Raw genomic sequence first — 25,299 nt, 5'->3', positions numbered from 1 at the left:
ATCCCAACCTGCGTGCCTTGGGGGTGGGGGGAATGGAGATACCAGGATGACAACCACTGGTGATGATGACGATGACTAACACTTTGGGTTTTTTTGCAAGGCATGGTGTGAGTAATGCAAATACTATGCGTTCTATATCGGTCTTTTGCTCCTTTACCAGATTGCAGCGTGTGTGTATTGTTGTTTGGTTGGTTAATAAATGTAATTACTATAGATAGAGCACTATGTAATCGTTGTGTGCACCATGGCATTCTCCTTCTATTGATAGCCTCCCTGCTGTAGTCAATCTATGGGGGTGGGGGGCACTGAATTCACAGATTAAAGTAGGTATAAATCCTCACCATGGGGTAGATTATTGGTTAAAGTAACCCATAACTATAGACATGGCTACATCACCAACAACAACAACTTCTGAGATTTCCTCTTTGCTCTCCTCCTCCAACCTCTCCACCTGCCCCCAGTGATTCCATTCCCACCCTTCTCAACTTCTTATTCTCATCAGAGTCCCATCTCAGTGCAAACATATTTGATCTCTTTGGTCTTAAGATAACCCCATCTCCCAACCCCATCTCACCCCACTCTTAAACTATTGCCCATCCTTTCTTTCATCTCAATACTCCTCAGATGCTCTCTCCAACCACCATCTGGAGTTCTTTTCCTCCATTTCCATCTTTGAACCTCTCCAACCTGGCTTCTACCCTCCTCTAAAACAGTGCACTCTCCCAAGATCTCTAGTGACCTTTTCCTGCCTAAATCGTAGGGCCTGTATTTCATTCTCCATCCTCCTCAGCCATTCGTGACCTGAGACATTATCCACCATGAGAAATCCTGAAACACTGGTGTCCTCCTGATTAAAAGTCTTAAAAAGGCTTCCAGGCAGTAGGATTTTTCCCAGCCCAATAGTGCTTCTCTTCCATACGTGAAACCAAGTCTTACTTGTTTCCCCCTCCTCTCTAAACTAAGTAGGGCTAATTTTTTCAGTCTCTCTGATATGGAAGACTTTCCATTCCTCTCATCCATTTCATGGCCCTTTTCTATATCCTTTGTGTTCTGAGAGGAGGCCATCAAAACTGATCACATCATTGAAGGGAGCCGTCACGTATTTGTTCAGGGCATTTCTCTGACCCTTAATGTAATCTAGCAATTGTTTGCTGGATTTAACTCTCACAGTGCGTGGAGCTGATCCACTCACTTCAGTGGATCCATTGGCACACCACCAGTTCTCACACACACTTGTCATTGAAGCAGCCATGTTGTGACCTGATGTAGAATTTAACCATGACATTTATGTTTGCAGCATACACGTAGAAGTTAGATAAAAACATACAGTGCTCGAAGGCTGCAACATAAGGAAATAAAGTACTGTTCATCCAGAATGATAAACAAGAACCCAAAGAGAGAGAGAGCAAACACAAGTGTGCACAGGCTGCTCCCTAAAACAGAGAGATATGACTCACCGAGGCTGCCGAGAGGAAGGTGATCTGCAAAGTCATTGCTGCTGGACCCAGACTGCATGCTTCTCTACAGAGCCAGTTAGCCTCCAAACAGGAGCAGGAGAAACTCCTGAAATTTAAAGTGACAACCTACAATATACCACACAGACGTGTGTTTAAGCCAGGATTGTATCTGCCCCTCTGACCTCCTGCTCACTGATTTCCACAGGTTATGTGGAAAAGCCTGATTGAGCTTTTGTTTCAGCCTCACATTACTTTTCAGCACACTTATTTATTAGGGCAGGAGGGAGGCAGGTGCTTAGGAATAAAGAAATTTATGCCTCAGCACAGAAAAGAAGAGGTGGAGCGTGGGGGGCAGGTAACTGTGTCCTCCATAGGAACAAGCTACTGCAGCACAGTATCAAAATAAGGTAAATCAGTATGTCCCCTTGATCTCAGTGCATTAGCAGGACTTCAGAAGTGACGCGACCCCGAGTGCAGGATTTAGCAGGGTCCGGTGGGGAATCCAAACTGTCAGCTTAGATTTTCTCCCTGTGAGCAGCTAGTCCCCATGGTCACCTCTGAAGCTTTTAAAGCTGAGTTTTCAATTACTGAAGCTTATTTGAAGATTTCAAGTATTCAAATACACTTTTGTAATTGAAAGAAAGAAGGCTTTTTAGGATAATGCATTCCTCCTCACCCACATACTAAGTACCAGGTTTGTGTGTACCTGCATTTCAGCTAAGCAATCACATCCCTCCAAATCCTACCTGCTGTTTTTGTTTGTTTCAGAGTTTATTGTTCTGCTTCTGTCTGAACTTAACTTGATGCCAAACCAGTAAAATAGACCACGGTATAAAACACATTTGATGTCTAGATTACATTATGTCTGCATGTGTCTCTTCATTATTTACTGTGCTCTTGCATTTAGTTGCTTCTGCAAACTTGGAAATCTCATTTTTCATGGCAATTGGCCAAAGCCATTGTAACTTACCACAGTTCCAGCAACATACACCTGCTACTATCATTGACTTGAAAACCATTTTCTTGGGTTCCAGCCCATTAGCCAATTACCATTTTCATTTGCCAAAACACCTCTTAGTCCAGTCACATGCCTTAGATGGAGAATGAACCAAGAATACTGGAGTGGATATACTTCCAGTTCATCCAATTTCTGAAGAATCCCTTATGATGTTGTTATTGAAATCCATTTTTGAATACGGCTCCTTTCACCCCTACTCCCCCCCTCCAAATACTGCAGGAGTCAAAGAGATTATGAAATTATCTTTTCTATCTGGTATCATCATGCAACTTTGACATACAGCACCTATACATCATGGCTTGATTTGTATACTAGAGGGTTGCACACTTCATTTTTTCTGTAGTTCAAGGTCATTGCACACACTGGGGGCTCCTTGCATCCCTCCATTCTCCCCTAGAAGCTCCCTATGTGCCTCTCCACCATGCCCCTCTATTTCAAATTCCCTGCAAAACCCCCACCCTCCTGTCTGTGTCTCATGTTCTCCTCCCCACTCCATACCAGCAACTATCTTTCTCTCTCTTGTCCCTCTTCTCCCATGCCATTGTCCTAGGTTTCTCCCATACTTGGAGCTCTGTGTCCTCCCAATACCAAGAAACCCCATTCTCCCCCATACCAGAGGCTCTAAGTGTCACCATTCACCTTCACCCTCATTGCCTTAGCGGCAGTGGCCTGTGCTTTTTATGTTTTGTAACAGGACAGACTTGGTAGAAATGACTAAGGACCAAATCCCAAAAACTTTTACTCACACAACTAATCTTTATTCATGGTAAATAGCATCATTTGGAGTCTACTCACGCTGAGCAAAGAGTAGGCAGAACTGGAACTTAGATTAGGAATGCCGAGGCTAGATTACCTAGTTTCCAGTGTCTTTTGTTTCAAATTGATCAGTTTCCATTAATGATCTCTATGTGCTATATTTGCAGTCTTGTTTCCTCCTTGCCAAGTGCAAGCAGATTTCAAGCTCTGGTAGGTCAGTTTCCCAGTTGGAGCAGAAATCAGTGACCGGCTCATTTATTTTCTTAGTGTAATTTGTTTATATACAGGATACACACAAATCCTGTTTCCTGGAACAACAGTTATTACATCCAGGCAAATCCTTTTTGCAGAAACCCCAGGAAAGCCCCCACGGCCTTGTCCAAAGATGCAGCTGCCTTGGACCTCTGTCTCCCTCCAGGACTCTCACAAAACTCAGATCCAACTGCTGAAACACACTCTTTGCCTAGTTTCCTCCCCCAAGCCCCTGTACTTTACACCTGGGAAACCCCTAGTCCAAGGTCCCTCTGACCACATAACCATTTTCTTGGTGCAGCTGTTGCATGCCATCTTTAATTTTTTCTATGGAGGAGTTCATCTTGAGTGTTTATCCATCAGTGACACTCTACTGGGCAGTCTATCAAGCACATTTCACTGTAATAGTACTATTAGAATTTAGGACAATTAATCCCATTACTCTACCATTAACACTGACAATGCCAGCACATTTGTATAGTCTGCCCAAAGCATAAATGCTTCTTTTCTATAGCACTGTAATAAGGTTGCATCTAAGGAGCCCCCAAGATTCTTTCAATGGAACTGGGGGGGAGGAGAAGAGAAAAAACCTAGCCATCTCAGGATGCCTGTGTAGAAAGTAATTTCATTCTTACGCTAATGATGCTAGGAACTGTAGATTTGCATTTGTATGTACTGCTTCTACAGATAGCAATATTTGAATAAATATATACTAATATAGTAGGGTGTTGCTGGGTCACCTGAGTTTGCTCTGTCTATTCTTGGTTTCTAAGATCATTCATTTGTCACTATGACTTCGGCAAATCTACTTGTTGTGTGGATTTATTAAAAGCATTTGAGGTTCACAATAATGGTGCAACTTCTATTAAGAGAGATTTTTTCTCTGAACCGATGTTATAAATTCCAAGCATTTACTGCACATTCTGAAAAAATGCCTTTGCTAAAAAGAACACTGTGATACTGTAGCTCCCTTTGATGGACACTCAGCCAGCCAGTTAGCTGTAAAATCCCTCTTGGTCTTGTAAAATCTCTGCTTGCTTTACCTGTAAAGGGTTAACAAGCCCATAGATAAAAGAAAAGGAGTGAGCACCTGACCAAAAGAGCCAATGGGAAGGTAGAACTTTTTAAAATTGGGAAAGAAACTTTCCCTTTGTCTGTTGTTCTCTGGGCTGCAGGGACGGAGCAGCAATGGTGTGTAAAGCTTGAACCAGGTATGAAAATTCATCTTCCATACCTAGAAGAAATTATTTGGATAGGGAATGTTTAGTTAGATGCTATCAGGTTTATTTTGGCTTGTGTAGGGTTACCATACGTCCGGATTTTCCCGGACATGTCCGGCTTTTTGGGCTTCAAATCCCCGTCTGGGGGGAAATCCCAAAAAGCCGGACATGTCCGGGAAAATCGGGACACGCGGGGCCGGCGGTGCTGAGCCGGGGGTTGGGGCCGGGCCGGCGGTGCTGAGCCGGAGGCCGGGGCCAGGCCGGCGGTGCTGAGCCGGGGGCCGGGGGCTGGGGCCAGGGGCGCTCGGCCGGGGGCTGGCCCGGGGCCGGCACCCCAGGGCCCGAGCCGACCCAGGCTGGAGACGCTGGGGGGGGCCAGACTGGGCCACACCTCCTCCCCCCACCCCACCCCGCTTACCTGCTTCAGGCTTCCCACGAATCAAATGTTCGCGGGAAGCAGGGGAGTGGGCGGAGTTGGGGCGGGGACTTTGGGGAAGGGGTGGAGTTGGGGTGTGGGCAGGGCTGGGGGCGTGTCCTCTTTTTGGACACTCAAAATATGGTAACCCTAGGCTTGTGGATCTCCTCTGTGCTAACTCCAGATGCTTTTGTTTGCTTGTAACCTTTAAGCTGAACCCCCAAGAAAGCTATTTTGTGTACTTATTTTTTGGAATTGCTCTTTTAAAAATCTAGTAGAAACCTAAGTTCCAGATGTAATTTTTTCCTTTTTGTTTTTAATAAAATTTACCTTTTTTAAGAACAGGATTGGATTTTTGGTGTCCTAAGAGGTTTGTGCATATTGTTTGATTAGCTGGTAGCCACAGCTAATTTCCTTTGTTTTCTTTCTCAGCTCTTCCCGGGAGGGGGGGGCAAAAGGGCTTGAGGGTACCCCACAGGGAGGAATTCCAAAGTGCTCCTTCCTGGGTTCAAAGGGGGGGTTTTGCATTTGGGTGGTGGCAGCATTTACCAAGCCAAAGTTAGAGAAAAGCTGTAACCTTGGGAGTTTAATACAAGCCTGGAGTGGCATGTATTAATTTTTAGAATCCTTGCAGGCCCCCACTTTCTGCACTCGGAGTGACAGAGTGGGGATTCAGCCTTGACAAACAGACCGATTATTACACAAAATATTCAGCACAGAGCTGCCTGCTGTGCTATTAATGTTAACTATGCTGAATTGCTCTATTTGTTGTTCCATTCACTGATTTAAGCTCCTTTAACTACCAATTAATTGTGTGTAATCATGGCCACAGATATTTATTAAGTTATGTAATGTGCCAATTACATGGACAAATTTCAGTGTATTCATTGTGTCTAGAATGTATTAAAGATGAGTCATATAGCTAACCAACTGTACAGCCAAAATAGCCATTTGCTAATTTTTCCTCTGTATAAACTTTGTGGAATCTCCAACAGAAGTTAAAAATAGCAAAGCGTTTTTGATCAGCAAGCAAGCAAAAAAACAAAAGCTGCATAGACATGAAATAAACAGCAGAATATGAGGAATGATGAGGCCGAACAGTAGTTAAGTGTATGATGAACAGTTGCAAACCTGTCAAATATGCATGGAGAATCTCAAAGATGCACATCCAACACATTTAGAGAGAGGCCTGAACCACAACACCCAACCTAAATCCCAAATTTAGGAAGTATCAATACCCAATTCTGCATCTCCAGCCAACAGAAGAAACCATTGGAAAGTTCAACTCTTGTCAGCTGTTACCACTAATACCCCCTATGCTCTGAGAGGCAGCATGGCCCAAGTGGGTAGGGCACTAGACTGGGACTCCAGACACTTAGGACCTAGGGTCTATTCCTGATTCTCTCACTCAACTGCTGTGTGACCTCAGGCAAGTCACTTCACCTCTCTGGCCCAGTTTTCTCTCCCACTCTGTGTCTATTTAGATTATAGGCTCTTAAGAGCAGTGACTGTCTCTTACTATGTGTTCGTACAGTGACTAGCACCCTGGGACCTTGATCTCAGTTGGGGCTTGGGGGGACCATTAATAATAATGCTCAGAGCCACCCTTTTGGGGCCTCCCTGAACTTGGGGGAAATCAGGCCTGATTTTAATACTTTAAAATAAGTTCCTGGCTCTTTTGCTCAAGGAGGTGGTCAGCTTGGACTTATAAGTTTATCACTAGGGTTGGAAGATAGACAACAATTTTCATTCCCACCCCCTCTTCCATTTCCCCCCTCCCCCCAAAAAATCCACAAGTTATTCACAGACCCTTCAGAATAATTGCAGTCTGGAAATAACAGCCACAGCAAGACCCAGATCAGTGCACAGTTGTAGGGAGCAACTCCACCCATGCTACTGCCAACAGCATTCAAAGACCTGAAAAATGCCGACCAGCTGGCTGCCTGAAGCTGAGCCAACTACTCTGCTGAGGCGGCAGGATGTAGAAAGGAAAGCCACCTTTCAGCAAGCTCAACATTGCTGGCTCCTGAATGTGTTGATACCAAAGGCCCGGAGGGCCACTTTGGCCATGACCCAACCACTTTTTGGCCCACCACAGCCCAGGTGATCTAGCAGTGCCAAAGCCACAAGGGGGTTGGGCAGGAGAGAGCAGGGGGAGGGCCCCACCTGCTTGGCGTACAGAGAGTCCATCTGGCCAGAGCAGGGAGCCAGGCCAGCCCAGCAGAACAGGAGCTGCTGCAGGGTGGGATCACTTTCCAGGTCCACTGTGAGCCTCCCACCCCTGGGACTAAAGTGATCTTTAGTCTGTGGAGGTAGGAGGAAGCTGCATACAACCCCAAACACCTAGCTCCACTCCCCCCATTTGGCTGGAGCAACTAACCAAATAGTGAACCTCCTGTTCACTTCTCTCTCCTGCTCCTGTTCCCAAGGTTTGTCTTCCTTCTGCGCCATTCCGGGATCTGGGAAGCAGGGTACATGTGTGGAGAGGTAGAGAATAGAAATAGAATAGCCAAGTAAGTCTGTTTGATATCACTCACGGAAGTCTCAGAATGAGGATTCAGGGAGGAAAAGATTTGGCACAAAAAACACAGCTAATTTGGGACCCGCGGCAGGAAGAGCTGGTCGTACATAATGAATTTACTGGAAGCCTTTCAGGACAGTCATGCCAGCGTACTATGAGACAGCATCCTAGTCCCGCAGGTTCCTCAATTTATATCAACACGGCTTCCAGCAGTAAGAGTGGGATGGCATGATGCTACTACAATTACTCTTCCTACTCCTAGTACTTTAATGGCATCATTGATAAAAGAATTTCTCAAGAACAACGAGGGCTTACATTTTCCAGATTCTTTCAGACCATAAAGGGAACGAGGCCTCCAAGGTTAGAGTGCAGAAGACCTGGAAGGAGGTAGAGCAGTCAGTGCTCAGCACCAGTGTTACTAATTGTTCTGAAATCACCTCAAATCATTGTTTCTCAAATAGATCAATATGCCTTCTTATATACAGAAAATTTTGGGAGGCATTTTCAAGACACTCAGCATTGATCCAACTCTTCTCCCATTGACGTCAGGGCTTGTCTGCACACACAAATTGTATCAGTTTAACTTAAACTGGTTAAAAAATTCATATAGTTAAACTGGAATCCCTGGATGGACACACATTTATTAAAAATTGGTTGCATCAGTTTACATACCTGAATTTACACATCAAAGATAAACTGATAAACCAGGTTTAAGCTGATTTAAGAGTGTCCACACACAAAGTCGGTCAGGTTTAACTAAATCATTTTTAAAAAACAAACAAAATCACACTTCTATTTAAACCAGTGCAACTTTGTGTCTGGACCAGGCCTAAATGGGAGTTTTACTTGTGATTTCAATAGGAACCGAATCAGGTCAATGCCAAGAGCTTTTGAAAATCCCACCGATTTTCACTGTTAGCAGATAGACAGAAGTTCACAAAGGTTTGCTGAGCTCATACTTATTTACAGCTGGTGTTGAGGCCCGGCTCCTGCTCTAGTCACAGTGAATACACAAAGGACTGTTTCAGTTTAGTAGACCTCTTTTTGAAGTATTTATTCAAAGTAGAACCTCTTACATTACTAAAACACATGCACAACTAAAAAATAGTAGCTAAACCCCTGCAAGACAGCAGAAAGACACAGAACAATTGTTGCAATGAACCCAGTCCCGCTTCTCCATGAAGTTTATTTTCTAGTGCTTTGTCCAATCTATTTTTAATGCATCCCAAATAATATGGCTTCTGTAAATTTCCTGAAGAAATTATGTAACCAATGGATCTCATTATAAGGAAGTTTTCCAAAGATTCAGCCCAGTCTACATTTTATTTCTTTGGTTTCATCCACTATTCTGTTTCACGACCCATGAGGCCAGCTTGACATTTACAAGATACTTGTACAGCATTTACAAGATACCATTATGTCTTCAAGTTATCAAACAATTTTGAATGATTGTTATGGACAAAAACAAAGATGCATGAAAAAAGCACTTTAAAATATTATGAGAAAGTTCATTCTTTCCTTACTTTCCTTATTCTAATTTCAATAGGTTCAAGAAAGTTCAATATGAACTGTTAGACTTTGTTCATGACCCTGATTCCCACTGAATTCTCAGGATCGGTACCAGACAGCACATCTAAATTCTGTATGAATAATAAGAGTTGCATCTATAATAAAGGGAAAGACATCAAATCTTCAAAATATTAGCAGCTTGAATTTAACCTTTACATGAAAATAAGTGATTCCCTTTAATTATTTTTACTTAATGCAGATATTATTCTGCCAATCAGGAGACAGATTGAATCTAACAAATCCCCAAGACCACAATTACAGGCTTTTCTTGGCTGTACTAGTAACAGGTGTTATTGACCAATCTAATTGCAGTGCAGTTCACACATACAGGCTCACACTGTACAGACTACATAATACAAAGATGAAAGTGACTCAACTTCTGCACACACGAAAAGGTTATAAACTACCTCTGGCAAGAGGCAAGGTAATGGCAATTTTGAACTCCCCTAGTTTTTTTTTTTATTATTATTCTAATCCTTCAGTGAATTTTCTTTAGATATGTCCATTATAAAATGCATGCCATGTTCCTAAGAGTCTCAGCTCAGCTGTATGTGTTCTAACTGCAACAAAAATAGAACCTGAAGTAACAATCTAAAATGATGTAAAGCTGCTTTATTGTACCTAGTTGAATATATTAGCAGATGGCCAAGCCTTGGCCTATACACCGTATAACAAACACACACATTCTAGTTAGAGGAAGGTTGCCTTTCAAAATACACAGCACTCAATGCGCCATCAACACAAATTTCTTTGATGAAAGCATTTGCCTGTGATGGTTTGTAAGTTGTTTTGTTTTTTCTCCCCTCAGCCGTTATCAGAAGATGTATCTAGATTGTAATTTAACTCGTTACAGAATGAGGCAGTTCACTTAGGAATCCACATGAGTTGCAACCATGGCGGTAACATCTAGCGTGAGGAAGGAGATGCACAGCTCATTTCACTGTTAATGGAAGCTGCACGTCCCAACTCCTCACATGCATACACAGAAATCTGACCCCCATGATGTTTATCTCCAACTACAACACAAGCATCAACTCAGAATTGCTAGATGTGGAAGCTGGTAATTTTCTCTGAACTGCTTTCATCTCCTAGCTGCCACTGCTGCTGGGGAGGACATGCCAGATGCTACAAAGGAAAAGATAGACCTTTCTGTCATGTAGACTTGTGTTCCAAATTAGACATTAATGTTTATAAAATAATTCATTTAGGGGCAGATGGACTATTTTGCCAAGCTCATAGTCAGATACAATGAAGCGCTTCTTTCCCAGGAGGCTCATCTTTTTATTTCTTCCAGGCATTCCTTCCAGAAAATAAATGCTTTCTGTACAGTCCAGGTAACACTACACCCCTGGCTGGCTCATGGGCAATGGGGATTGAACCTGGGAAGTCTTGAATCTTAATGGAGGAGTCTCTACTACTTGAGTGAAAAGACGCCCCTCTCTTAGCTGTAATAGGCAGTTGTAGGCTCATCCATCACTAAGGAGGCAGAACGCCACATTGGGTTACATCAGCAAGATGGGGGAAATGTGTCTGCTTGTTAATAACTGATGACTACAACTGGGTGGGAAATGACAGGTCACTCCTCTCCCCTCCCCCCACCCCCAAAAAAGCACATTGTTTCATTTAAATTTTGCACAGATAATTTCCATTTTTTCTGAGAAAATTCAAATACCAAAATATTTCCATTTGGAAATGCTGCCATAGTGCCTCCTGGGAGTTGTCATTTGGGTGCCTCGTGCTCCAATTCTCCTCTATAGGCCAGAGTCTCTCATCAGACTACTTCTCCCATCATGTACCATGGTCTTGCCTCTTGAGAGGAGACAGTGCATCTGTGAAGTTCAGCCAGGGAGCCCAGCCAGAGGAGAAGGTGGGCACGGGGCACCCAAACTACAGCTCCCATGAGGCACTGCAGCACCAAATCCAAATACTTTGGTTTTGTGCATCAGTTTTCAATGAAAAAAAATAAATTTTATACAGAGCAGCCATTTTTTGTAGAAAAATTTCATTTAATCAAAAAAAAATTTTTTTTTTTGAAAATTTTTGACCAGCACTACCGACTACTAGTTCTAAAAAAAAGAGGAAACGTAGAGAAGGCACTGCCAGTCCTCCCTGCTCCTTCAATAGCTAGTCAGAGGACTCCTTCAATGATCATTCTGCCCCTCAGTTTTGTAGCACCAGGAACAGGTACCAAGTGCACAAACTGAAATCATCCATCTTGCAAAGGCTGGTATTTACTTGTTCAAAGAAATATCAATGCCTACCTCTGTCTCCTTACTGGCATTTTGCTTTATGCATTATGTGTTTTGAAAGCGTGCAGCCCCCTCATCGAATCAACTAAGCCCACAGGGGCGTTCTATTATTAATTAACCTTTGAGTTTCACTAGTAAGTAAACTGTCATTCTTTTCTGGGGTAGGAAAAAATTCTTTATGAATAAGCATGTTTCTACAATGTAAATACATTCACAATGGATAGAATTTCCATTACAAATGTGCCTGATCTTTAGTAAGTAGACCAGCTCCACAAAAAGCCTAATTCAATATCAATTATTAAATGCAGCTGAAAGGCTTCCATTGATCTCAATGGGAGTTGGACCAGGCCCTGAAGCACTACATTTTGATGGAACTTTAGATGGCAGTTTCAGTCACCTTTCATTATATTTTGATTTGGTCTTTATGATGAATATTTGTGCAGCTACTGTAACCTATATGGCAACTCAACATGACTCCCAAAAAATATTTTTAAGAAGAGACTTAAAGTTACAGAAGGCAGATTTTCCAGATTCCTTTACTTCTTATCAAATGCTTCCAGAAGCCTTTGCTAGATCTACATTCCCCCTTCCTTTTTGATGATAAAATGTCAAAAAAGGATGAAGGACAAATTCATAAAGCAGCTTCTAAAACAGTATCTGCCATGTTTTTGTATGCACAATTTTTTTGCATCTGAGTGTTGGCATGTGTAAACTGCATTTCTGCATGCAAATCAAGTGGGCAGATCTCAAGCAGCAGGTGCTAAGTCGGAACTTTTGCATAAGGAATTTGTAAGAGTTACCATCAGTCTTGGAAAATGGTCAAAACCAAAGGTTTTTCCCCCCCCATCTCCACGGTCTCCACTACGGTGTTGCATATGGTGTAAGAACACGTAGCTGCTTTCCCTAGTACTTTTACAAACAATTTAGGAATAATATGGGCATCAATTTTTAGTTGATGGAGGTGTGCAAGTTCTGTTAACATAAATGAGAGTTAACTGCCTGAACCCCTCACTGCTTAGGCCTGGTCTACACTATGAATTTAATTCGAATTTAGCAGCGTTAAATCGAATTAATCCTGCACCCGTCCACACAGCGAAGCCATTTATTTTGAAATAAAGGGCTCTTAAAATCGATTTCTGTACTCCTCCCCGACAAGCGGAGTAGCGCCGAAATCGATATTGTCATTTCGAATTAGGGTTAGTGTGGCCACAGTTCGATGGTATTGACCTCCAGGAGCTATCCCACAGTGCACCATTGTGACCACTCTGGACAGCAATCTGAACTCGGATGCACTGGCCAGGTAGACAGGAAAAGCCCCGCGAACATTTGAATTTTATTTCCTGTTTGCCCAGCACAGGACAGCACAGGTGACCACAGAGCGCTCATCAGCACAGGTAACCATGCAGGCCGATAATCGAAAAAGAGCACCAACATGGACCGTACGGGAGGTACTGGATCTGATCACTATATGGGGAGAGGATTCAGTGCTAGCAGAACTTTGTTTGAAAAGACAAAATGCCAAAACTTTTGAAAAGATCTCCAAGGGCATGATGGCGAGAGGCCACAATAGGGACTCAGAGCAGTGCCGCGTGAAAGTCAAGGAGCTCAGACAAGCCTATCAGAAAACAAAGGAGACAAACGGTCGCTCTGGGTCAGAGCCGCAGACATGCCGCTTCTACGCTGAGCTGCATGCAATTCTAGAGGGGGGCCGCCACCACTACCCCACCTCTGACCGTGGATTCCAAGGCGGGGGTAATCTCATCAGCCACACCTGAGGATTCTGCGGACGGGGAAGAGGAGGAGGAGGAGAAGGAGAATGAGCTTGTGGAGAGCACACAGCTCTGTTCTCCCCAACAGCCAGGATCTTTTTCTCAGCCTGAGTGAAGTACCCTCCCAAGCCAGTACCCAAGACCATGACCCCATGGAAGGGACCTCAGGTGAGTTTACCTTTTAAAATATAAAACATGGTTTAAAAGCAAACGTTTTTTAATGATTAATTTGCCCTAAGGACTTGGGATGCATTCGCGGCCAGTACAGCTACTGGTAAAGTCTGTTAATGTGTCTGGGGATGGAGCGGAAATCCTCCAGGGACATCTCCTGGAGGTACTCCAAAAGCCTTTGCAGAAGGTTTCTGGGCAGTGCAGCCTTATTCCGTCCTCCATGGTAGGACACTTGACCACGCCATGCTAGTAGCAAGTAATCTGGTATCATTGCATGACAAAGCCTGGCAGCGTGTGGTCCTGGTGTTTGCTGGCATTCAAGCAACATCCGTTCTTTATCTCGCTGTGTAATCCTCAGGAGAGTGATATCGCTCATGGTAACCTGGTTGAAATATGGGAATTTAATTAAGGGGACAGAGGTGGCCCTTCCTACTGGGCTGTTTGCCTGTGGCTGAAAAGAAATCCTTCCCTGTAGTAAGCCAAGCGCAGGGGGGGAGGGGGGATTGGCGCTGAGCTTTTCACATGTGGCTAGCAGGGATCTTCCCTGATACCAACCCTGCGGTGGGGGGAGGGATAAAGCGATCATCCCAGAGAATTGGACGGGGGCAGGGGGTAGTTTGTTTTCTGCTGCTGCAAGTTAACAGGAAAACCGCAGCACTCAACAGGCTTTGCTTGGTATGTGGGAAAGGAGTGCGCAGAAGCCAAAAGACAATGGCTTACCATGGCCGCATGCAAGCCGAATTCTGTTGCCTGGATCTGCGTCTGTGATCTAACAGCAAAGCCACAGGCACTCAATATTAAGATGCAAAATGCGACCTTGCAAAGAAATCACATGTGCTATGTAATGTGAATAGTATTGTTCACCGTGAAAGAGTATAAGCTTTGTTCTGTAAAATGTATCTTTTTAAATACTTCTCTCCCTTTTCTCCCACCCTCCCTCCAGCAGCTGCAAATTTTTCAAGCCTCACTCCTCCGTCCCAAAGGCTATCTCAGATAAGGCGTCAGAAAAAGACGACGCGAGACAAGATGTTCACGGAAATCATGGAATCCACCTGCAATGAAAGAGCTCATCTGAATGAGTGGAAGGACACGGTATCAAAGTACAGGAAAGATGCCAGTGAACGTGAGGACAGGAGGGACCAACATGAGGGACCAACGTGAGGAGAGAAGAGACGCTCGAGATGAGAGGTGGCGGCAGGAAGATCAGAGGAGGCAGGCTGCAATGCTGGGGCTGTTGCATGAGCAAACAGACATGTTCCGGCGTCTGGTGGAGCTTCAGGAACGGCAGCAGGATCACAGACTGCCGCTGCAGCCCCTGTATAACCACCCTCCCCCATCACCATGTTCCATAGCCTCCTCACCCAGACGTGTAAGAATGCGGGGGGGGGGGGAGGCTCCGTGTACCCTCCCATTCCACCCCAGTGGACAGCCCAAGCAAAAGGCTGTCATTATTTTAACCTTTTTTTAGTGGCCTTTTCCTTCCCTCCGATCCTCCTCCCAAACCCCACCCGAGCTACCCTGTCAGTTCTCTCCCTCTTTTTATAATCAATTAATAAAGAATACATGATTTTTAAATGATAGTGACTTTATTTCCTTTGAAAGCAAGCTTTGATCTAAGGGGGAGGGTGGGTTGCTTACAGAGAAGGAGTCAATAAAGGGGGCGGGTTTTCATCAAGGAAAAACAAACAGAACTTTCACACGGTAGTCTGGCCAGTCATGAAACTGATTTTCAAAGCTTCTCTGATGCGCTGCGCTTCCTGGTGTGCTCTTCTAATCGCCCTGGTGTCTGGCTGCGCGTAATCAGCAGCCAGGCGATTTGCCTCAGCCTCCCACCCCGCCATAAAGGTCTTCCCCTTACTTTCACAGAAATTGTGGAGCACACAGCAAGCAGCAATAACAATGGGGATATTGGTTTGGCTGAGGTCTGAGCGAGTCAGTAACATGCGCCAGCGACCTTTTAAACAGCCAAATGCACATTCTACCACTATTCTGCACTTGCTCAGCCTGTAGTTGAACAGCTCCTGACTACTGTCCAGGTTCCCTGTGTATGGCTTCATGAGCCATGGCATTAAGGGGTAGGCTGGGTCCCCAAGGATAACTATAGGCATTTCAACATCCCCAACGGTTATTTTCTGGTCCAGGAAATAAGTCCCTTGCTGCAGCCATTTAAACAGAGTAGTGTTCCTGAAGACGCGAGAGTCATGAACCCTTCCCGGCCAGCCCACGTTGATGTTGGTGAAACGTCCCTTGTGATCCACCAGTACTTGCAGCACCATTGAAAAGTACCCCTTGCAGTTTATGTACTGGGTACCCTGGTGCTCCAGTGCCAAGATAGGGATATGGGTTCCATCTATCGCCCCACCACCATTGCAGCAATGGGATTCCCTATGACCTGCACATTTCCCAGAGTCACTACCTTTCATAGCAGCAGCTCAGTGATTGCTTTGGCTACTTGCATCACAGCAGCCCCCACAGTAAATTTGCCCACTCCAAATTGATTCCTGACTGACCGGTAGTTGCAAGCTTCTCTGGCGCTTCAGGGCAGGGGAAAGCAAGTCAAAGTTCCATGAAAGTGCCCTTACGCATGCGAAAGTTTCGCAGCCACTGGGAACCGTCCCACACCTGCAACACTATGCGGTCCCACCAGTCTGTGCTTGTTTCCCGCGCCCAGAATCAGCATTCCACAGATAGAACCTGCCCATCAACAACATGATCTCCAAAGCACCGGGGCCCGTGGTTTGAGAGAATTCTGTGTCCATGTCCATGTCCTCATCAGTCTCATCGCTGCGCTGCCCTTGCCGCCTCCTCGCCTCGTTTTTCTGGTCCTGGTTCAGCATAAACTCCACGATTTGCAGTTGGTGTTTACAATGTTCATGACTGCTGTCTTGAGCTGAGTGGGCTCCATGCTTGCTGTGGTATGGCGTCTGCAGTGTTCACCCAGGAAAAAAGGCACGAAACAGTTGTCTGCCATTGCTATCATGGAGGGAGGGAGGGGTGAGGCTGTACCCAGAACCACCTGCGACAATGTTTTTTGCCCCATCAGGCACTAGGATCTCAACCCAGAATTCCAATGGGTGGGAGAGACTGCAGGAACTATGGGATAACTATAGGATAACTACCCACAGTGCAACGCTCCGGTAATCGACGCTAGCCCTGGTACATGGACGCACACCACCGAATTAATGTGCTTAGTGTGGCTGCATACATTCGACTGTATACAATCTGTTTCCAAAATTTGAATTCTGTAAATTCGGATTAATCCCGTAGTGTAGACATATCCTTAGTTTCAATGACCAGAAATGCTCAGTTAATGCACCTATGTTCTAATGGAATTCTTTGCCACTACTAAAGAATCATTAGCTAGCACATGTGCTTCCTCCCAAAGCACAGACTTTGAGAATGAGTAATTTTACCATTTCACGTAACCACAGATTTTGTTCATAATGCGGACAGATTTAATGTATTCGTCCCCTCTGAACCACAATATATTTCTCTTTAAACACTATTTCCTCACCATCAAGCAGCATTTGCAAAGATATGCCACCTGCATAAATATTTAAATTGGTATTTTATATCTTAGCTCTTGCAATAACCAACAGGAAGGATTGCTCAATCTGTAACTGCATATATCTGAAAACAGAGAATCAAAAAGTACCTGAAATAAATCATGGCTCAATCCACCATCACCCCCAGTCAGTTTGCATTGGGAAAGAGAACAAAATTCATTGGAAGATGTTTGAATCAGTTTCCATTAAGATCCCAACATGGTACAGAGGTAAACAAGTGACTGATACATGTGTTTAAATATTTAAAACAAATAAAAGGAAGTTCTTCACACAGCGCACAGTCAACCTGTGGAACTCCTTGCCCGAGGATATTGTGAAGGCTAGGACTATAACAGGGTTTAAAAGAGAACTAGATCAGTGGCAGCCAGTATGTCCCTCGGCCCGCGCCGCTTCCAACAGATCCTATTGGCCTGGAGCAGTGAACCTCAGCCACTGGGAGCCGCAATCGGCCGAACCTGCGGATGCAGCAGGTAAACAAACCGGCCCAGCCCACCAGGGGCTTTCCCTGCACAAGCTGTGGAACAAGTTTGGGAACCACTGAACTAGATACATTCATGGAGGTTAAGTCCATTAATGGCTATTAGCCAGGATGGATAAGGAATAGCGTCCCTAACCTCTGTTTGTCAGAGGGTGGAGATGGATGGCAGGAGAGAGATCATTTGATCATTACCTGTTAAGTTTACTCCCTCTGGGGCACCTGGCATTGGCCACTGTCATTAGACAGGATACTGGGCTGGATGGACCTTTGGTCTGACCCAGTATGGCCATTCTTATACATATTTGATATATGAGAACACCAGACTCTTAAATTAATCACTGCATATCATACGTGCTTCCATAGGCGAAGATGATAATGATATATTGGATCAAATTATGTTGCCAGTTAATCTGGATTTGCTCCAGTGTAACTCCACTACACTCATTGGATTTATTCCAGATTTATGACAGCGCAAGTAATAGCAAAATTCCACGGTCCATATGGTTCTGTTGATTTTCACGCAGAACATACGCAGGCAGAATGATTCAGCGGGTGGAATAGCAAAGGCAAAGCAATCTTTTGGGCCATGTATGTGCCTCAAGCCTTTTTGATTCCCTGGGAAGTTTAGGGTGCAATAAATACAATAAAATGGTCAGTCTTTGCCAAAAATCAAAGACAACCCCACACCTGTGCACACACGCACCATCCATCTGGCCTAGCACTTTAATCTTATTGTGTGACTTGATTCAGGATTTCCATACTCCAAGACATCCTCCACCTTCTGTCTCCCCACAGCTACCTGGGTTTCACTGTGTACACAATATCACAGAAGCCTGGTTTGTAAGCTTCTTCAAATGGATGGCAAGATCTTCTTCAGAATTGTTTCTCTCATCTCTGTGGAGAAACACTGAATTTTCCTCTTGGAGAATTACTCCATTCCAGAGCTTGTGTACTTCCCTACCTACCTATTGCTCACTTGGAAAAAAAACTGAAGAACAAACAGTACCTGATTGTCCTGTCAGTAGGGGAATTCCATCTTTTAGAATCCATCAACAAATTCCTAAGTCTTAAACCTCTGGCTTAGTCTTTGAAGCCATTTAGTCCTTGTAAATATCTCCTTGGCTGATTGACTTGCTGTAACCTAGGAACCTCTTAGTGCCAACCAGCAAGGAGTACAGAGGGGATGCAGAAGGGTAACAGGAATCTCCTGAATCTGGTATGTATATTTTTAATTCACCAAAGAGTGAGGTCTCATGTAAAACCCAGTGTCACAGGGTCATCAATATCATTGTGAAATGCACACGTGGATGTGGTGTAAGGAGTTATGTATCTACACTGAAAATTATGTCCTTAAGGTCTGTGTCTAGGGACTGGTCACCAGCAACGGTGAAAAACAGATCCTGCCAGACAAGAAATGTTTATCTAGCTGGCTGCTTATATGTAATTACATATTGTATAGTTCACAATGGGTTTCCTCTAGCCAGTCTGAACTGAATGCTAATGAAGGATTGTGAAAACTTCAAAGAGAGAAAAGTAACAGGAAAAAGCAAGTAGCTAGTGGGTGGGCGGTAGTTGGGACTACCCTATCTTCAGATGATCATCAAGTATATTTGGGAGACAAAGACAACAACTTGGCATCCTTCACTGAGGAAATAAACAGATAGATTTGCTTCTTGAAAGAGGAGTCTCAGCTGGGCTTGGTTGAAAACACTGGAGAGAATTTTGGGTGAGGTAAACTTGTTTGAATAGGAGGTTAACTCAGTAGTTAAGTTTAGTCTCTAGAAAGCGTGTTATGATTTTGTTTTATATGTAACTATTTGTTTCCAATATTGTTACTCACTCTCACTTGAAGTTCCGTTCTTTGATAATAAACATATTCTTGTTTTCACTATAAATACATTAAAGTGCTGTGGTGTTAAGCAAAGTAGTGTTCCGGAGTTGAAGTTTACTAACTGGTGTGTACTGTTCCTTTGGGGAGAGTGGGCCTGGTAATTCTGTGAGTGTCCAGTGGACGTGAGGCTGGATAATACAGAGAACGCTGAAATGACTCAGGGGTTGGTCTATGCCTATCTCTACCGGGACACAGAGAGGGAGGCCAGTGGAAGCTGGAAGGCAGTGCTTGTGCTGCCAGAGGATGGTCATTTCAGGGAGCTGGTGATCCAAAGCAGGCACAGACAAGACTTCCTCATGCTAAGGGCAGGTGGTGGTGAGGTGCCTCACTACTCTGGGTACAGTCGGAGCTTCACACTTGTCTGTTTAACGTTAGGAATGGACATCTAGAATACTGTTAGTGAGAGGGTGGAACAAATGTCTAAGGAATACAGCTTTCTTTGGAGGACATAAGAAATGAACCCGTTAGCTAAGGCACCCTCTGATCCCATATTGGACCTAGGTGAGACTGCCTCCCACATACATCTGACATGCTCCAGCATTGTCTTCTTTTTGCTTTGCTTGTTTGGCTGTTGCTGGAGCTGGGGTGGGGGAAGGGTAGAAAGGTAAGAATGCCTACTACACCATCCCCCATTTACATAAGAAACATTCGTGGAAGCTTCTGAGACTTAGGGCTTGTCTTCACGTACAGCGCTACAGCTCCAGTGCAGCTGCACCGCTGTAGAGTGAATGTAATATATAGAGCAAGTTCCACCGTGAAACCAGATCAAAGCTGCATCCTGTACAAACCAAAGTATGAATCAGAACTCTGGATTTTTTTAGATCTAAAAATGCATTGATACTGTAAACTGGGACATGTAGAACAAATGAAGAGAACTCATGCTGTATCTGATAATGTAGCCCAACCCCACCGTTTAGTCTTTTGAACATAGCAGTTAAGGAATTGTGTTAAGTAAAGAGCGGTTTGCTCCGTTCTGGTTGATAACGGCAAGTATGTCCCAGACAAGGATCATCCGGCCAGGTGATCTCAATACTTCCCAGGTCCAGCAAAAATAACACAATGTAATTCAGATATAGCCAAAACTCTAACAAAATACTCTGCCTATAAAAGCGGATTTGACACAAGAGCAACATTTAATCAAATTAGACCAGACTTTGACCTCAAAATGACTTTCTTTCGGACATTTAATCAGCAAGGCACTTTCATTTTGAAGATGTAATTGACCATGTCTAGGAAAAAAGCAGTTAATACCAAAGTGTGTATTTAATGTGCTAATTTTAACCACACTAATTACCAGTGTGGGACAGCATTGTTATTTATGTACAGTTAGGCTCCAGCAATCAACTGCTAAATAAATTACTAATTGTTAAACACAACCTAGCAGACGTTGCAAACTGTACTGCAGAGTTAAGCAACATTACTACTCTGAGATTAAATTGGCCATCATTCAGAGAGGTAAGTGCATGCAGGATCTGTTCCAGCTCCCACTGATCAGTGAAAAGGTTCCCTTTGACTGCAATGGGAGCTAGATTAGGGTATCTCTACACTGCCGTTAGACATCCATGGCTGGCCCGTGCCAGCTGACTTGGTCTCACGGGGCTCGGGCTAAAGGGCTGTTTAATTGTGGTACAGACGTTCGGGCTTGGACCTGGGCTCTAGGACCCTATGTGATGGGAGGGTCCCAGAGCCCAAGCCCAAACATCTACACTACAATTAAACCGCCAGCCCCTTAACCGGAACCCCATGAGACCAAGTCAGCTGGCACGGGCCAGCTGCATGTTTTTAATTGCGGTGCAGACATACCCTTAGTCACAAAGTTAGTCAAACGTTGCAGAATAGAGATGCTTAATGTCCAGTTTTCAGGGGTCCTGAGCACCCACAGCTCCAGCTGAAGTCAATTGGAGCTGCTAGTACTCACCGTCTCTGAAACTTAACTCACCAGGAACTTAACTGATGCACAAGATCCCATAGGGAGGACTTAAGGAATCTCCATGAACTATAAATTAATACCCATTTTGGGCTCAGGGAGTCAGAAATTTGATACATATCTTCCCACACACACCTCCCATCTCTCAAGAGTTATATATCTGAATCCAGTTTTGGTCAACAGTGATCAAATGTAATCAGCATCCAAATCTCAGTCCCTTTCCTGGCGGATAGGATGACACAAAACCCATTGCTGGCAGCCACAGGAAAGCAGTTTAGAACTAGTGGGCTTGAAGATGCAACTTCTCTCTCACTCCTAGAGGTGGCCATGGCGAGTCATAGTAGAGGCTGTGACGTTATTTGCCCTGGTGCCAGCTCAGGGCAGGACTGCATAATAATCATATGCTAATAGAAATCAAACGAGCATCAAAAGGTATTGTAGTGAAATCAGGCCAATTAATTTGTGTGGAAATGTTAATGGTATCGTCTTCACTTATCTATAACCAGTTGATTGCTACCGTGTTACATTATGTATATCCCTGTAACTAGATAACCCTAGATCAAAAGTGTGCACTAGTGTTAAGATGAGAATGTACTTGATGTGTAAACTTCATGAAAACTAATGAAGGATTGGTGTGTGCTATTACCTGACCTTTTACAGTGTGTATATCCCTGTAATTAAATTACCCATAAGACACAATTGGAGCCTTAGAAATGCTAACTTCAAAGCAAGGGCCATTGTGTTCGACAATAGAAATTCACTGGCCCACGTGGGTGAAGACAATTCAGATTGTTTTCTGGGAGTAGAAACTATAAATACTGATGCAAAGGAATAACCCTTATCTCTGGACTGTTTGGATTCTAACAGGGTTATTCTGGGTAACCCTGAAAGACTTTTGAAAAACTAGCAGATTATTACATCTCTGCTATCATTTTGGATATACAAAATTTGACTCATCTGTTCACTATATTTCACCTGCTTTAACTTCAATAACTCATTTCTTTTTCTTAGCTAATAAATCTTTAGTTTACTAGAGAATTGGCTGCCAGCGTTGTCTTTGATGCAAGATCCAGAGTACTAAATTGATCTGGGGTAAGTGACTGATGCTTTGGGATTGGGAGTAATGTAATGTGATGTGATTTTTGGTTTATATAACCTTTTATCACAAAGCCCTGTTTGTCTGGATGGCAAGAAAGCTTATGGGGACTATCTGTGACTCCATGGTAAGACTGGCATAGTGATCCAGGAGTTCACATTTGTTACTGACTTAGTGAAATCTAATCATAGAATTATGTTTGGGGTGCTTGCCTAGTTTTCTGACAGTCTGACCTTAGATTGGCACTCACAGTTGTGAGCCACTAGACAGTGTGACAGAGGCAGTCAGTGGAAGATTGAAGAAGCCTGCCCATGCTGTGGTTTATACTCCAGGGTGAAATCCTGGCCCCATTGAAGCCAATTGTAAAACTCCTATTGACTTCAACAGGGTCAGGATTTCACCCTAGGGCTATTGACCCAGCACATTCTACTAAAATGTAAAGAGAAAACTCCACAAAGAGGAGCTCCCCATGTACTGAGAATATGGAAATAAATACATGATTTTTATAGCAGTGCCTCTCCAGAGCACAAGCAACAGGATAAGACACAAATGCAACATCATGCTCTTAAAATATAAAAATGGCAGAGGCAGTTTAATAGAGGGGTTAGAAAAGAAGGTGGCTAATATAAGGCAAATGGAGGCTTTTCTATCATCAAGCGTTTTTTAGACACTTCTATGTTTAAAGGTGCAGCGTTCAGAAAACAGGAAGACCATATCCTCTTTCAGCAGCATAGCTACTTATCCCACAATAACCTTAAAACCTCACCTCAAATAAAACCTGTGTTTCCATTCACATAAATGAGGGAATTAGACCATCAGGATAAGCAGCCAGAAGAAAGTCATCCTCAATATCTATTGCCCATTTTCTAAATGTAAAACATTGGCCCCAATTTATTCCTTTGAGCTATTAAAATAGACAACAGTATGAAAATGCTTTGAAATTAGAGTTTGCCTTTGTGGGGATTTAAAAACACTAAATCCTTTCTTTTGGGAGAAATGTTAACATTGTTTTTTTCAAATTCTCTTTATAACAAATGCTCCCATTCCTAACGCCCCTTTCTTCTGATACCCAAAGAGAGGCTACAAGGTCATTTTGGAATATACAAGCCACAGTTTTTCTAGCCACATATTAGCAGGCATCCATGCAAAAAATATGTTCCTGTTACTATTCCCCTGCTGTCCCTCCCTATATTTAATTCAACTGGAATGTCCTGCCTTATACGAAGATCACAAGCAATTTGGAGCAGGGACTGCCTTACCATAGTATACGTCTGTTCAGTACATAGTACTGTGGGGCCCTGACCTGGTCAGGGCCTCTAGCAACTACAATAAAGGAGTAGAATTGCAACCAACTCCATGGCAGGGTGATGCGTTGAGTAGAACTGGTCAAAACAATTCTGGCAAAGCATTATTTCTATTGGAATTTCCCAATTTGTCAAAATCAAAATGTTTTGCAGAAACAGTTCAATTCTAACTTCTGATGGATCCCTGCTCAGTTTCCCGTCAGCTCACCCACCCGGGTCCTCCTGGCAGGCTCCTAGGGAACTGGGACTTCCTGGGTCTAGAACTCTAGTGCAGCCCCCTAGAGGCATGCAGGGTCTCGTGTCCACACAGATTTGCTGGTGGGCTTGTACAGAGCATGCTCAGTAACATTGCTGAAGCCAGCTGCCCTCCCTCTGCTCCCCCTGCCCTCCCTCCCGGCAAACTGCCTGCAAGTAAAGGACCATAAAGCTTCCAGACTCCTGAGCCAACTCGCTGCCTGCACTGTCCAATGGGAGCCAACTGGCCTAGGAGTCGGGAAGCCCTGACTTCCAAGCTCCTTGATAGCCCACCAGGTCTTTATTCCCTCTTCTGCCTGGGAGCTTCAGAGCTGACATTCCCAGTGCTTTCAGGTCCCAACCCGCCCATCAGGCAGGTTTGCCATTGAGCCAGACTGTGGAAGCCCCAGCAGCTACAGACTGAAATGACATGTTTCTGTCAGTTTTGCTGCTGCTGCCCACTAGTCTATAACAATAGTGAAACTAACCAGCATCTTGTTCACTTGACGTATGTTCAGCTTTCAGCTCCACTGCTAAACCAAACACGACAACAGAGTTGACTGACCATGTTCTCCTATAGCAAGGATCAGTCCATGCCTGGGATTGCCTGACTCAGCAGCTTGTAGATTTTAAGCAAACACCCCATGGAGTTAGACAAAGATGACAAGCTGATTACAGCTTTCTTCCCCATCTCAGCACCTCTAAAATAAGACTTGCCATTTCTTTTTTGTAAATACAAATATTTGGTTCCATTATCATCACTGTTTCTAGCCCACTAGCTTGACTGTCATAAAAATAGAAACCTGCACGTCTTCTCCATTTACAAATACATCTAGATTAATTTGCATTCTGAAAGCTTAAATCCAATATTTTAAGACCGGACATGGAAAAGCAGTAATCCACTTCTGGGCTGAATTCCAAATAAATAAATAAAAGATTTGACATCAAAGCAACAAACAATAGTAACACCAGTTACTCGTTAGAATTTCAGTTCTGAAAACATGACTGACAAATGCTTTAATAAAAGGCTATAGGACTACATGAAACCAAAGTGCTCATTGCTCTTCAAGATTTTCCTGCTTGTTTAGGCAACATCACTGTGATGTGATGATCATTCCCGAATATATTCACAGAGTTCTGATGTGACCAAGGGTTAGAGTTCTTTTAAATAAGTGTTACTGAGGAAGACACAGATGAAGGAAAGAGATGTTTCCATTTCTATTGTAACTTGCCTGTATACTTTAATGCTAGGCTATGGTTAGTTCTTTTTCTGAGCTAAGAATAGTGTTGTTTTTAAAGGGGTGAGAGAAACTGTACCCCTTGCAAACACTCAGCTATTCCTTCGGGATAGACTGTGACTTTAGGCACTGCCCTAAGCAGGGGTGGCATGTAAGCCGCACCACCAC

Source organism: Malaclemys terrapin, chromosome 10 (genome assembly GCF_027887155.1).
Source record: "Malaclemys terrapin pileata isolate rMalTer1 chromosome 10, rMalTer1.hap1, whole genome shotgun sequence".
NCBI classification, from domain to species: Eukaryota; Metazoa; Chordata; order Testudines; family Emydidae; genus Malaclemys; species Malaclemys terrapin.
The sequence above is the reverse complement of the archived record's forward strand: the minus strand, read 5'-3'. Positions refer to the sequence as shown.